Here is a 13192-nt window from a genome sequence, read left to right on the forward strand (position 1 = left end):
TAAATATCATACATACAATGTAAACATGTATATGAGCATACAACACAGTGATTGTACAAAGCAATAAAGTTCAGACATGTTATACAAGATATGCTAATATATATATATTTTTTTAGAGAGAAAAGAAAAGAACAACAGAGAAATAGTTATGAACAATGATGAGTTGTATAAAGTCGGAAGAAAGCATACTGGACTTGTGTGTTTTGTTGTATATTCACAATGATCTTGTCCGATTCCATTTTTGTTCAAAGATTTGTAATGTGTCATTACTGAAGGCTATTTCTTTCTCAATCTGGATTTTTAGTTTAAGACTATGGACAAAACAATTAAAATTTGGTACTTGTTTTTTTGTACTTCATGTTTAAGATAAAATATTTCATCAATATAACCATAAAATTCACAATATTATTACAGTCTATTGATTTCAATGAGTTAATTCCGAAACTTACATCTAAGAAAGATAGTTTAATGTTTAGTTGATGTTGTTCAAGAAAAGATATTAATTGATTCCAAATAGGCTGGATGTGTTTGCACTCCCAAAAAAGATGTTCTATAGTTTCAATGTTTTCACTGCAGAAGTCACACAGATTTGAGTTAGATAATTTGCATTTATAGAGATATTTATTTGTAGCTATAATTCTATGGATGTATTTATATTGAAAATTTCTCAGTGTGCTTTCAATTGTTGCTTTATATGGCATGGTAAATATGTGTTTCCAATTTAGTTCATTTTCTCCAAAAAGGACTTGCCATTTATTTTTGATTTTGGAGTTTTCTGTAGGGTTTTTAATTTGTAGTGTGTAAAATATTTTATTTGTTTTGTTTTTTCTTCCAAGTATGTTTTCTACAAATGTTGTTTGAGTACATGGTGTATTATTTGTATTGATTTCAGATTTAATATGTATGGGTATGCTTTTGATTAGTGTGTAGTACTTCAGAAAATTATTTGAAGGTATTCCGTATATGTAGCATATATTATCAAAAGAGTAGAAATCCTTAATTCTGTAGTCATATAATTGGTCGACGTATTTAATGCTTCGTTCAAACCAGTCTTTATAGAAAAACGTCTTATTGTTTGACGTTATGTCTTTATTATTCCATATTATTGTTTTACTGCTGGTTTGGGTTTCTAAATTATGAGTGACATCACTCCACGCTGATAGAACATCAGACAGAAATATGTTTTCGTTTGCAATTTCATGTAAGATAGTGTTGCTGATGTTACATTCAAAGAGTAAGGAGTCACCATATTTTTTTAGGATTTTCTGGTAGAATAATTTCCATTTACTCGTATTGGTACTATCTAGGTATCTTTTAACCCAGCTGCATTTGATTGCATTCAAGAATGAGTCAATGTTCGTTAATTGGATACCTCCATTTTCTACAGATTGAATTAGCTGAGTTCTTTTTATTTTATCAGGCTTACCGTCCCATATGAAATTAAATATTGCTGATTTTATATCGTTAATAACATCAATTGGTGGATTTGGGAGAACTGTAAATACATATATTAACTTAGGAAGTGCAAACGTTTTCAATACTGTGTTTTTTCCAATAAGTGTAAGTTTACGATGATGCCACGATTTTAAGCAGTTTTTAAAATTCTGTAATTTAGGTAGTATGTTTTTTAGAACTGTATCCTTTTCATTATTTGTGACAGTAATTCCTAACGTTGTGGCTTCATCGGATGTCCAATTAAATTTCATTTCTTTATTATATTGAACATTACTTTGTTTTAATTTACCTACTCGTAGCACAGTACATTTACTTTTGTTTAGTTTAAGACCCGATGTCATTCCGTAAAGGGTTAGCGACTCTATAAGGTTATGGAAAGAATCGTAATTGTCATTTAAAAAATAAGTTGCATCGTCAGCAAATAGGGATTGTTTGATTTCTTCGTCAGGTTCTAGTGATATGCCTTTTATGTGTTTATTTGATTGGATGTGATGTGATAGATACTCGATGCAAATAATAAATAGGGATGATGAGAGTGGACATCCTTGTCGAACCCCTCGTTCGATGTTAAAACTGTTTGAAAAAAAGCCATTGTTAATGATTATACTGTTAATATCGGTATAGAATAGTTTGACCCATTGAATGAGACTTTCACCAAAGTTCATATTTTCTAAGCAAGAGAACATAAATGAATGATCAAGCGAATCGAATGCCTTTTCAAAGTCTGCAAAGAATATTAGACCAGGGTTATTTGAATTGTTGAAATAGTTTATGCATTCTTGGATAAGACGAACGTTTTCACCAATGTAACGTCCTTTTATGAAACCAGATTGAGATTTTGAAATGATTGATGGTAATATTTTTTTTATTCTGTTTGCTATACTTTTAGTTGCAATTTTATAATCATTGTTAAGTAAACTTATCGGGCGCCAGTTTGATAATGATTCTAAGTTTTTTCCAGGTTTTGGAATAAGTGATATAATACCTTGTTTTTGTAGCGTAGTTAAGTTTTCGTTGTTAAATGAATAGTTAAGTGAATTAATTAGATGTGTTTTTATATCATTCCAGAATATTTTATAAAATTCGATTGTGATGCCATCAGATCCTGGGCTTTTGTTATTTTGCATTTCTTTTAGGGCTAATCCACATTCATATTCATTAAGCAATCCGTCGCACAGTTGTTTTTCCTCCTGGTTTAAAGCGTGATGTGTATTTTTAAAAAGGGTGTTATTTTCAACATTTTTTCTTTTATAGAGGGTTTCGAAAAATAAACGTTGTTCTTCTAGTATTTGAGTTCTGTTTGTTATATCTTTGCCATTGACTACTAATTTATGTACAGTTTTTTGTTCACTTCTACGTTTTTCAATGTTTGCGAAATATTTTGTATTTTTTTCATTGTGTTCAACATGCTGTGCACGCGCTCTTAGTATTATTCCATTGAGATGTGTATGATAGATTCCATCTAATATTTGTTTTTTTAATGTTATTTCATTTTCAATGTCGGTGGTATCATTTGTGTTTGTTTGATGCAATTGTTCTTCAAGTGTTTCAATGGTTTTGATGGTGTCAGTTTCAAGTTTGTGTGTTTCTTTTTGTTTAAATGATGTGTATCTTATTGTTGTGTTACGTATATTTCCTTTAATTACTTCCCATAAGGTGTTTGGGTTTGCATCTTTATTATTTTGAACTGTATTTAATATTTCCTGTTTTATTTGTGTTTGATATTGTGTATCTAATAAAATGCTGTTGTTAATTTTAAAGTATCCTGGGCCTCTTTCAGGTTGTATATTGTGGAGTTTAAGTTCAACTAGAGAGTGGTCAGTCATAAATCCTGGTTTTATGTTACATGTGTCAATAATGTTGCAAAGAGATTCAGATATTAAAAAATAGTCTAATCTACAAAATATTGTTGGTTTTGTGTTTGAGTGCCAGGTGAATTTGCTTTCGTTTGGGTATACAGTACGCCAGATATCTATCATATTGTAGGTTACAATTATGTTATTTAAAATGTTTCTATTTTTAGTATGAGTATAAATGTTTCCATTCTTTTTATCCAATAATGGGTTCAGGACAGTATTGAAATCACCACCGATTATAATATTTTTATCTTGGTTATTAATTATAAAGGATTGTAATGTTTCGTAAAATGTGGAATCGTCTATGTTAGGGCCGTAGACGTTGATTAGTGTTATTTGTGTTTCGTGTGTTTTGATATCTATACTTGCTTGTCTACCAATTATTATTTCCTTAAAGTTATCGACTGTGACCCCTATATTATTTTTTATCAGAAAGGCAATGCCTTGTTTATTAGTATGTTCTCCACTGAGATAGATTTCTCCGTCCCATTCATCTTTTAAGGTTTGTGCTAAAGTAGGTGTCAAATGACATTCTTGTAAAAGGCATATACTATATTTTTTTTCGTCTAACCATTTGAAGATTTTTATTCGTTTGTCTTTATTGTTTAATCCTTTTACATTTAAAGTACATAATTTAATCATTTAAGTGGGTGGAGGGTGATGTGAATGGTAATTTGTATGTGCTTGTCCAGTAAGTTTCTATTTTAAAATATGTCCAGTTGCTCTCTATAATAAGACATAAGATGTTCATACAAACAAATAAAAATAGGAAACAAAAATAAGGGATACAAAAGAATGAGTATTCCATATAAATGAATAAGAAAAAAGAAAAATTCACAAAAGAGAGAAAAAATAAAATAAACGACTTGTCAGCAATAAAGACAAAAAAGCGCACTTCCGTACACTGGAAATACGCAAGTTAATTAAGATTGTGATCTGAGAGACAAAAACGTATATGTATAACACCGAAGATTGGTGTTTTAATTTAATACTAATAAAACAATAAAAACTATTACATTGTGTATGAGGGGTCTTTCGGTGCGTATGTTTTCGTGTTTGTGCTTGCGGGTGTGTGCGCGCGTTATGACACGCGTGAAATGCGCGTGTGTTGTGCATGTACGTGTAAAAGGGTGTGCGCTCGGGTTCGTGTGCGCGCGCGCGTGTGTGTGTACGTGTATGTGCGTGTGTGTGTATGAACGTGTTTGCTTTTAGTTTGTGTGTGTGCGTGTGTGTGTGTGTGTGTGTGCAAGTCTTACATAAATGAACAACGCAAAAGCTTAACAGTTACAAACTATACACATTTAAACAACAAAAAGGGAACACATATAGACACGTAATGAAAACGTTCTAAGTACTCATGCATATTTTTTTTGTAAAGCATATACCCATCAAAAATACACCTTCAAGTTTCATAAGGAAAAAACTACAATTCTTGAAATATACGGAAGATGTAATAACAGGCAAAGCCATCGATAGCATTTTAAGCATTATTGAGCATTTAAACCTAAAAACGAAAGCGAAATTAGTTTAAGCGCTCTATGCTTTTATATGGGAAAAAAACCTCTCCAAATAAAGAAGGGAAAAATAGAGCAAAAAGTTAGTTTCCAAGCATAATGGTATGTAGTTACACTATTTTTTTAATCAAGTTGAAAATATCCCATTTAGAAAGAGTATTTGTTAAAAAAAATGTGTTTGATGCAATGTTAGTAGAGTTGAATATCTATAAATGTGTATGCGTGTGTATGCTTGTGTGTATGCGTATGTGTATTCGTGCGTATGCTTGTATGTATGCGTGCGTGTGTGTGTGTGTGTGCGTGTGCTTGTGTGTGTGATTGCGCGCTCATGTATGCGTGCGTATGTATGTGTGCGCGCGTGTGTGTGCGTGCGTGCGTGCGTGTATGCGTTCGTGAGTGCTTGTTTGTGTTCGGTTTGTGTGTGTGCAAGCCATATATAATTGAAAAAAAGCAAAACAACAAACAGTTACAAAATATACACATTTAAACAGCAAAAAGGGAACAAAAAGGGACGCGCAAAAGGAAGCGTTTTAAAAACTCATGCATATTATTTCATATCTCTTTAAAGAAATCATATACCTATCAAAAGTACGTGTTGTCAATATCCTATTTAGAGAGAATATTTATTAAAAAGAAATGTGTTAAATACAATGTTAGCAGAGTTGAATATTTATAAATGAGTATGTGTGTGTATGCGTGTGTGTGTGCGTATGTGTGTGTGTGTGTGTGTGTGTGTGTGTGCGTGCGTGCGTGCGTGCGTGTGTGTGTGTGTGTGTGTGTGTGTGTGTGTGTGTGTGTGTGTGTGTGTGTGTGTGTGTGTGTGTGTGTGTGTGTGTGTGTGTGTGCGTGCGTGCGTGCGTGCGTGCGTGCGTGCGTGCGTGCGTGCGTGCGTGCGTGGGTTCGTGCGTGTGTGTGTGTGCGTACGTGTGTGCGTACGTGTTTGCTGGTTTGTGTTCGGTTTTATGTGTTCAAGTCATACATAATTGAAAAAGCAAAACAACAAACAGTTACAAAATACACACATTTAAACAGCAAAAACGGAACAAAAGGTGTGCGTGTATGCGTACGTGTGTGCGTACGTGTTTGCTGGTTTGTGTTCGGTTTTATGTGTTCAAGCCATACATTATTGAAAAAGCAAAACAACAAACAGTTACAAAATATACACATTTAAACAGCAAAAACGGAACAAAAGGGACACGCATAAGGAAATGTTTTAAGTACTCATGCATATTATTTCATATCTAATTAAAAAATCATATACCCATCAAAAGTACATGTTATAAATATCCTATTTAGAAAGGGTATTTGTTAAAAAAGAATGTGTTAAATACAATGTTAGTTGAATATTTATAAATGTGTATGCGTGTGTATGCGTGTGTGTATGCGTGTGAGTATGTGCGTGTGTGCTTGTTTGTATACGATTTGTGTGTGTGTACAAGCCCTACATACTTATAAAAAGCAAAACAACAAACAGTTTAAAAATATACACATTTTAACAACAAACATAGAACAAATGTTGACACGCAGAAGGAAACGTTTTAAGTACGCATGCTTATTATTTTATATCTCTTTAAAAAGCATATACCAATCAAAAATACCCATTCAATTTTCATAAGGAAAAATTTCTTGCAATATAAGGTCTAGACACAATGTTATTATAGTTGAATATTTATAAATGTGATGGATCGTTTTCCCTCATTTAATGGTGTATTATACAAGACTTAAGATTTAATTAGTAAAAATATTAGCACCTTATTATTATTTTATATCTCTTTAAAAAGCATATACCAATCAAAAATACCCATTCAATTTTCATAAGGAAAAATTTCTTGCAATATAAGGTCTAGACACAATGTTATTATAGTTGAATATTTATAAATGTGATGGATCGTTTTCCCTCATTTAATGGTGTATTATACAAGACTTAAGATTTAATTAGTAAAAATATTAGCACCTTATTAAACAGATTTGAAGTAAAAGGAATGCATCAAAATTAGTGAGTTTTAAGCGCGTATATAACATCTATAGCAGTAGCCCCATGTAAAATTGTATATCTTGGATCTTGGTGGTTTATGAGAGTTCACATATAAAAAGTTGATCTATTCGGTCAAGCTACATATTTTCTATATAGTGTATAAAAAGAACATTTGCCAAAGATAACTTTTCGGGCCACTATAATGTTTTTAAAGCCATGTTCGTCTGTTTCGTGTGAAGACGCCAACAGAGAAGTAAGAGCACATACAAAGTAAAACGTTCACATATAAAAAGTTGATCTATTCGGTCAAGCTACATATTTTCTATATAGTGTATAAAAAGAACATTTGCCAAAGATAACTTTTCGGGCCACTATAATGTTTTTAAAGCCATGTTCGTCTGTTTCGTGTGAAGACGTCAACAGAAAAGTAAGAGCACATACAAAGTAAAACGTATGATGAAGACAGCACTACACAGATAGGTAGTTTATTTTGTGTTACTGTTACCGGCCGACACCTTTCGCGCGTATGTCTGACTTGCAGTGGTATTTTTCTGAGGCCACGGTTTATCGAGCCATTCTTGATATTTCACAAACGACACAGTCTCTCGTCGATCGCTGCCCCGGTATCGCACGAAGAGTTTGCCCTCAAAAGACCATGCCCTTTCAATGAGATCTGGTTCTTTGAGTCTTAGCGACGCCAGAACCTCGGCGTTGAGCTTAGTTAGGTCTTCATTAATGAATAGACGAGAACCTTTGAGCATCTTAGCCTTTTTCATTATCTCAATCTTTGTTTGTCGCCTTAGGAATTTTACAATCACCGGCCTGCTTTTATTTTTCGCAAATTTTCCCAGACGATGAGCAACATCAATGTCTGTTGTTGCAATCGGCATTCCTAGCTTTTTGGTTAGAAGCGAGGCCATTTCATCTGCAACGGCAGCCGATGGCTGGTTTTCGGAGTCGCTAGGCAATCCCGCTATACGGATTGAATTTCTGCGGCCATATTGTTCAAGATCATTGAGTTGTTCGGCGTGCTTTAGATTTGCATCAACTAGTTTCTGCTTAAGAATGTCTATTTCATTGTTTTTAGTTTTCACAAGTTTCTGCAGTGTTTCAATTTCTTTTGTTTGGTCAAATAAGTTGCCTTCAAGGATTTCTAAACGTTTTATAAGAGACCCAAGAAACTTATCTTTGACCTCTTCAAGTGTGTCTTTTATCAGGTTTTTAAGGATCGAAGTGTCACTTTTGGTGAGAACATTTGACAGTTTTTCGTTGATGTCCTCTAGATGTTTTTCTATACTGATAGAGTCGGATTTATCATCTGATTGTTTTCCTTTTAGATAATCAGCCATAGACTTCTGTTTTGGATTTTCTTGCTCTATCTTTTTTTTCTTTTTGCTCGCTGTTTTTGTTTGCTGGCTGTTTGGCGTTTCAAAAACCGGCGAGTCTACATAGCTGGTTTCGGCGGTGTTGCATTCACTTGCCGATGAAGAGTGGGGCCTTTTATTCATTTTTGTCAAGGTAGTTTAATTTGTGTCGGTTTAAGCCTATAATTGTCAGTATTAATACGCCACAGAGTTAAAGCGTCCACAAGCGTCCACTGATATCTACGATTATGCGCGTTGCTCAAGCGTGACGAGTTAATCGGATATACCGGTTGACACTATCTTGCGGTTTACCGTTAAGTGTATCTATGTAAATCTATGTACACTGTCTTATTGGGTGGGCACCCCACCCGCTTGTTTAGCAAACGCGGCAAACATATTTTCTTTTAAATGAAACGAATCTTCAATTTACTTCAAGGGTAACATACTTTTTTCTGTCCAGACGTTGTACACTTTCATATATCCATCCCGCGGAACATTTCACTCAGACCACAAACTTTGTTTTTATATAGTTTACATCTTCTAGAAAAGTATGTTTACAGAACGCAAGGCTACACTCCACTCCCTTTGTTATATTGCCCTTATTGTATATTTGTATACTTGGGGAAATAAATTATGTGTTTTTTTTCTGTCTAAGTCCAAGGCTCGACACTTCGCCAAAAATCAATGGACCAGAACGAAACTCATATTTCATCTGTACCTCATGTAGGTAGACGCACATACCAAATTATGAAGTAATTCTACTTCTACTTCTACTTTGTACTTCCTACAGTCAATTGCTGACTATTACATGAAGCCCTATTATAGGCAGATATGGACACTGTCGAGTCCGTTTCCTGGGAAGAACCAGTACTTGGTGTCTATGGAGGAGATAATGAGAACGCTCCCCGAGTAGGGAGCGAACACACGAACTCCCGATCGCTAGGCGGGCACCTCATCCACTACACCAAAGCGATATCAGATAAATATCTTCAAATATCTTTATACCATAAAACTCAACTCTATATATGATAGCGTTGAGAAAAAAAAACGTTATTGAAGAAAAAATGTCCAAAGCCCATAACGTCGCCAAAAATCAAAGAACCGGAACAAAACTCATACTTCATCTGTAAGTCAGGTAAGTAAACTCTCACACCAATTATCAGGTCAATATCTTGAAGCGTTTTGAAAAAAAGTCCGGAAAATGAGTCAATCTAATATCAGAGTTTTAAACGATCCTGATGGTTTATCTGTGCTGATGATGGGAACAATTAAAATGTGTAGAAGATGATAAACATTTTATTATGAACTTACTTTGAAACTTTTGAGGAGGTTTTAATTAAAAAAGAAAATACTATTATGATTATATGTCAGTCATACTTTATGATACATTTCTTCATGAACGTTTTTGATTTCCTTCTTCATCAAACATCATACATTTCTGAAATCTCAAGCTTTAACCTATTTATACATAGCGACTAGAAAAAAAGGCCTTGGCAAACAGCATAGACCCATCAGGGTCTGCGCTGTTTGCTTAAAAGAATTTCTGTATGAAATATTCTAAATATAGAAATAATTATACTAGACATCCCTAGTTTTGGAAATAAATTGATCCAATTTAGAAGGATGGGAGAGTCCACTAGGCATAAATGAGTTAAACATGGGCGCAAATTACACACCAATATTTAAGCTAAAAGCTTAAGACTTCAGAAATTTGCTGATGTACTTGTTATATTCCATAAGTTTATATCACAAAATAAGTTTTAAAGCATTCCAATTCACCTTCAAAACTTCTATATTCATAAAATTTAAAATTAATGAGGGAGACCCTCCTCTACTGCAAAGTATTGTTTCATTTAAACATCATGTTAAAGAATGATTTTCTACAAAATAGTAAATATAGTGGATCCTGTTGCGAAATCGGCAATGTATACGAGCACGTTCCATTTCGACTGTTATTTGCCAGTTGTATGGCTTTATCACATATTGCGTTAGTGGTGTAACTAACAATTTACTGTTCATTACTGTTTTATTGTTTCACAAGCATGGATTGTTACTCAAACGAATAGAACTGCCATAGTGTTATGTTGTAGTGTCCCTTTTCGTATAATGAATAGGTGTAAATTGCGTGGGCTATTGAAAATGACCGCGTTTTGTTCCTACATATTGATACAGATGAACAATTTTGGGCACGAACTATTTTGGGTACGAAATATATTTTAGGGTACGGGGAAGTAGTACCCGTGCACCTCTCGATAAATTTGACAGAAGACGGGAACCAAGCTGCCTTTACCTTTATCAATGGCCCTAGGGTGGGTAATGTGGACATGGATGGTCGAGATAGAACGTGTTGTCATAGGAGATGTTCAGTCTTAATTTGAATTCAATTGGTGAATAAATGAAGAAGTTATGTTGGAACTAAATTTTGGGTGGGCGTGGTCGGCCACTATCTCCTCCTACACTATTAGCACAAGAACCTTGTAACTTACACACATGGTAGCTATGAGCATATGTGCGACGGTGCACTATTTGGAATTTTGATCTGACCCCTGGGTCAAAATTTATTATCATGTGCGTCGCATGTTGCTAGTAAAATGATTTTTTGTTTACCCATTTTACCCATTTATTTACCCATAACTTTTGACTCAGGGGTCAGATCAAAATTCCAAATAATGCAGCGTCGCACATATGCTCATAGCTGCCGTGTTTGTAAGTTTCAATGTTCTAGTGCTAATAGTGTAGGAGGAAATAGTGACCAGGAAAGACGGACAGAAAGCGTGGGGATAATTAAATAAATCCCATATGCCGAAACACAACGACAATACAATATGACCATTTTCATTTAATCAGCTTTGATGATTCTTTGGAACATGCAGATACCAGACCGGTAAGCAGAAACCTGGCCATGCGTCCTAATAGAAAGTTTAAACCTATTTCGACCCCTCCGCGGGTCTCATCAGGTGGTGGCCCACTGTGTCACGTGACACAATGAACAGATTTCCCCACGATAGGTTTTTTTTTTCATTCTTTTTTTCATTTTCGACATTTTTATCAGCTTTTACGTGTTGATTTAATTCTTAAATTTCGATTGTGGATTTTCAAGTTTAATGTATAAGTATTTTTACGGGAAGGAAACAGGCTGGAATGCGAATTTACGTTTCTTTGGCAAAGTTTCCTCGCCCCTTGAAGCTGATCGCTTTCCGGTTAGTCTGATTGGCTGTTGAATGTTGCAATTTGTTCCCAATGGAATGTCAGGTGATCTTTTCTTATCAAGGTCAGATTTAACTGATTCAAATACGAGCTTCGGTTTCTTTTCATGACAGTCAGAAAAGCATAAATTCGTTACTTCTTGCTTTCTTTTGCATTGAACTGTACTGAACTCAATGTTACTGTTATTGCTGTCTGTAGAATCCAAAGAGTCATGACTAGAGTTGTCAATACCATCTTCAAGAAAATCTTTAGCTTTAGATACCTTATTTGAGAATGTTATCTTTCTTTGGCTGACCGATGGGAACAGATCAGAATCATTAGCATTGATTTTTGTTGCGAGTTTTGCTATTCTTGTATCGTTGACACTATCACCCAATGACACTTCATTAATTTTAAGAACTTCATCGATCTCATCAAGCAAGGCGTCAACTGGCATGTCTTTGTACACGATTGGTTTCGCGTTGTTCTCTGTGAGAATCGCATCAACTGTTTTTAGGAATTTATCCAGTTCTTCCAGCTGTTTGCGAGCGTACTCTTCAAATTTGGCTATATTTGTAAGGTTGGAATAATTGTTTGCGGCTGTATTGCTATTTTGAGTATTTTCCTTGTTGATCTCTTTTGTTAAAGTGGCATTTATGGGCTTCAAATTTTCGCTTTTATTTGCGCTAAGAGCTTTTGTGTTAGGAGCTTTATTGCATTGATCAGATGAATGTGTTCTATTTGGTCTGTGATCAGCATCTGTCGTGGTAATTTTCTCAGGGTTTACCAACCCTAACTCAACACGAACTCCCATTGGCAAATACCTTTTCTTTTCTGGAAATCTCAGTTTCTGTGTAAATAGTGTTTCCCACGTTCTCTTGACATTGCTTTGTCCGTCGCTAAGAGCTTTTTTGCATTGATCAGATGAACTTGTTCCGTTTGGTCTGTGATCAGCATCTGTCGTGACAATTTTCCCATGGTTTACCAACCCTAGCTCAACACGAACTCCCATTGGCAAATACCTTTTCTTGTCTGGAAATCTCAGTTTCTGTGTAAATAATGTTTCCCACGTTTTCTTGACATTACTTTGTCCGTCGCTTTTTGGCAGAGGACCGGAAAATCCGTTTTTCTGAACTAAACCAGCGCTAGAAACGCCAGTGCATCCAACTTGATACAAGGTGTTGTTTCCCTTATAGGGAAACGAAGTGTATAAAACCATTTTGTTAGACAGATTCGAAATGCGTGTTGCTCGCTAGACAGCTTGCGCTAAAATGACGTTGTTTCTATGTCGCTATTTGACGTTTTTTTTTACGTCACGGAAATTATGACGTCAAGACGTCGTAAAATATACACCGAGAGCGTCCATACCAAAACCGATTTAAATAGCCGGATACAATTTATAACCGTAATTAACACAGTAACCGTACGTAAAATGTGTGTTGCAGTTTAGTATAATTATTCTCCTTTATGAAAATATAAGTAATGCTTAACGATAACATTTTTGTGAAAATAAAAAGGGATGATTCAAAACACCACGTGAACACTTGGTAGATAAACGGTGGATCTTATCACATATATTTCGACAAGTTTTTAGTTTATTAACAAAATCGTTTAATAACAGCATGTTCCCGAAATACCGGTACTAGTAAAGGACATGTTAAAGATGCCCAGGTCGTGACAATAATTTACCCGCTAACTATTGGTTCTTTAATAAGATACTATTTGTAGGTCACAGCGGCGTAGTGGATATGATGTACGTTTAGCCACCGGTGGGTCACGGGTTCGATCGTCACTGTTCCCGTTTATATCTTCGCAGGAAACGGAGTCGGGAGCGTGTCGATA

The sequence above is a fragment of the Dreissena polymorpha genome, chromosome 11 (genome assembly GCF_020536995.1).
Source record: "Dreissena polymorpha isolate Duluth1 chromosome 11, UMN_Dpol_1.0, whole genome shotgun sequence".
Taxonomy (NCBI): domain Eukaryota; kingdom Metazoa; phylum Mollusca; class Bivalvia; order Myida; family Dreissenidae; genus Dreissena; species Dreissena polymorpha.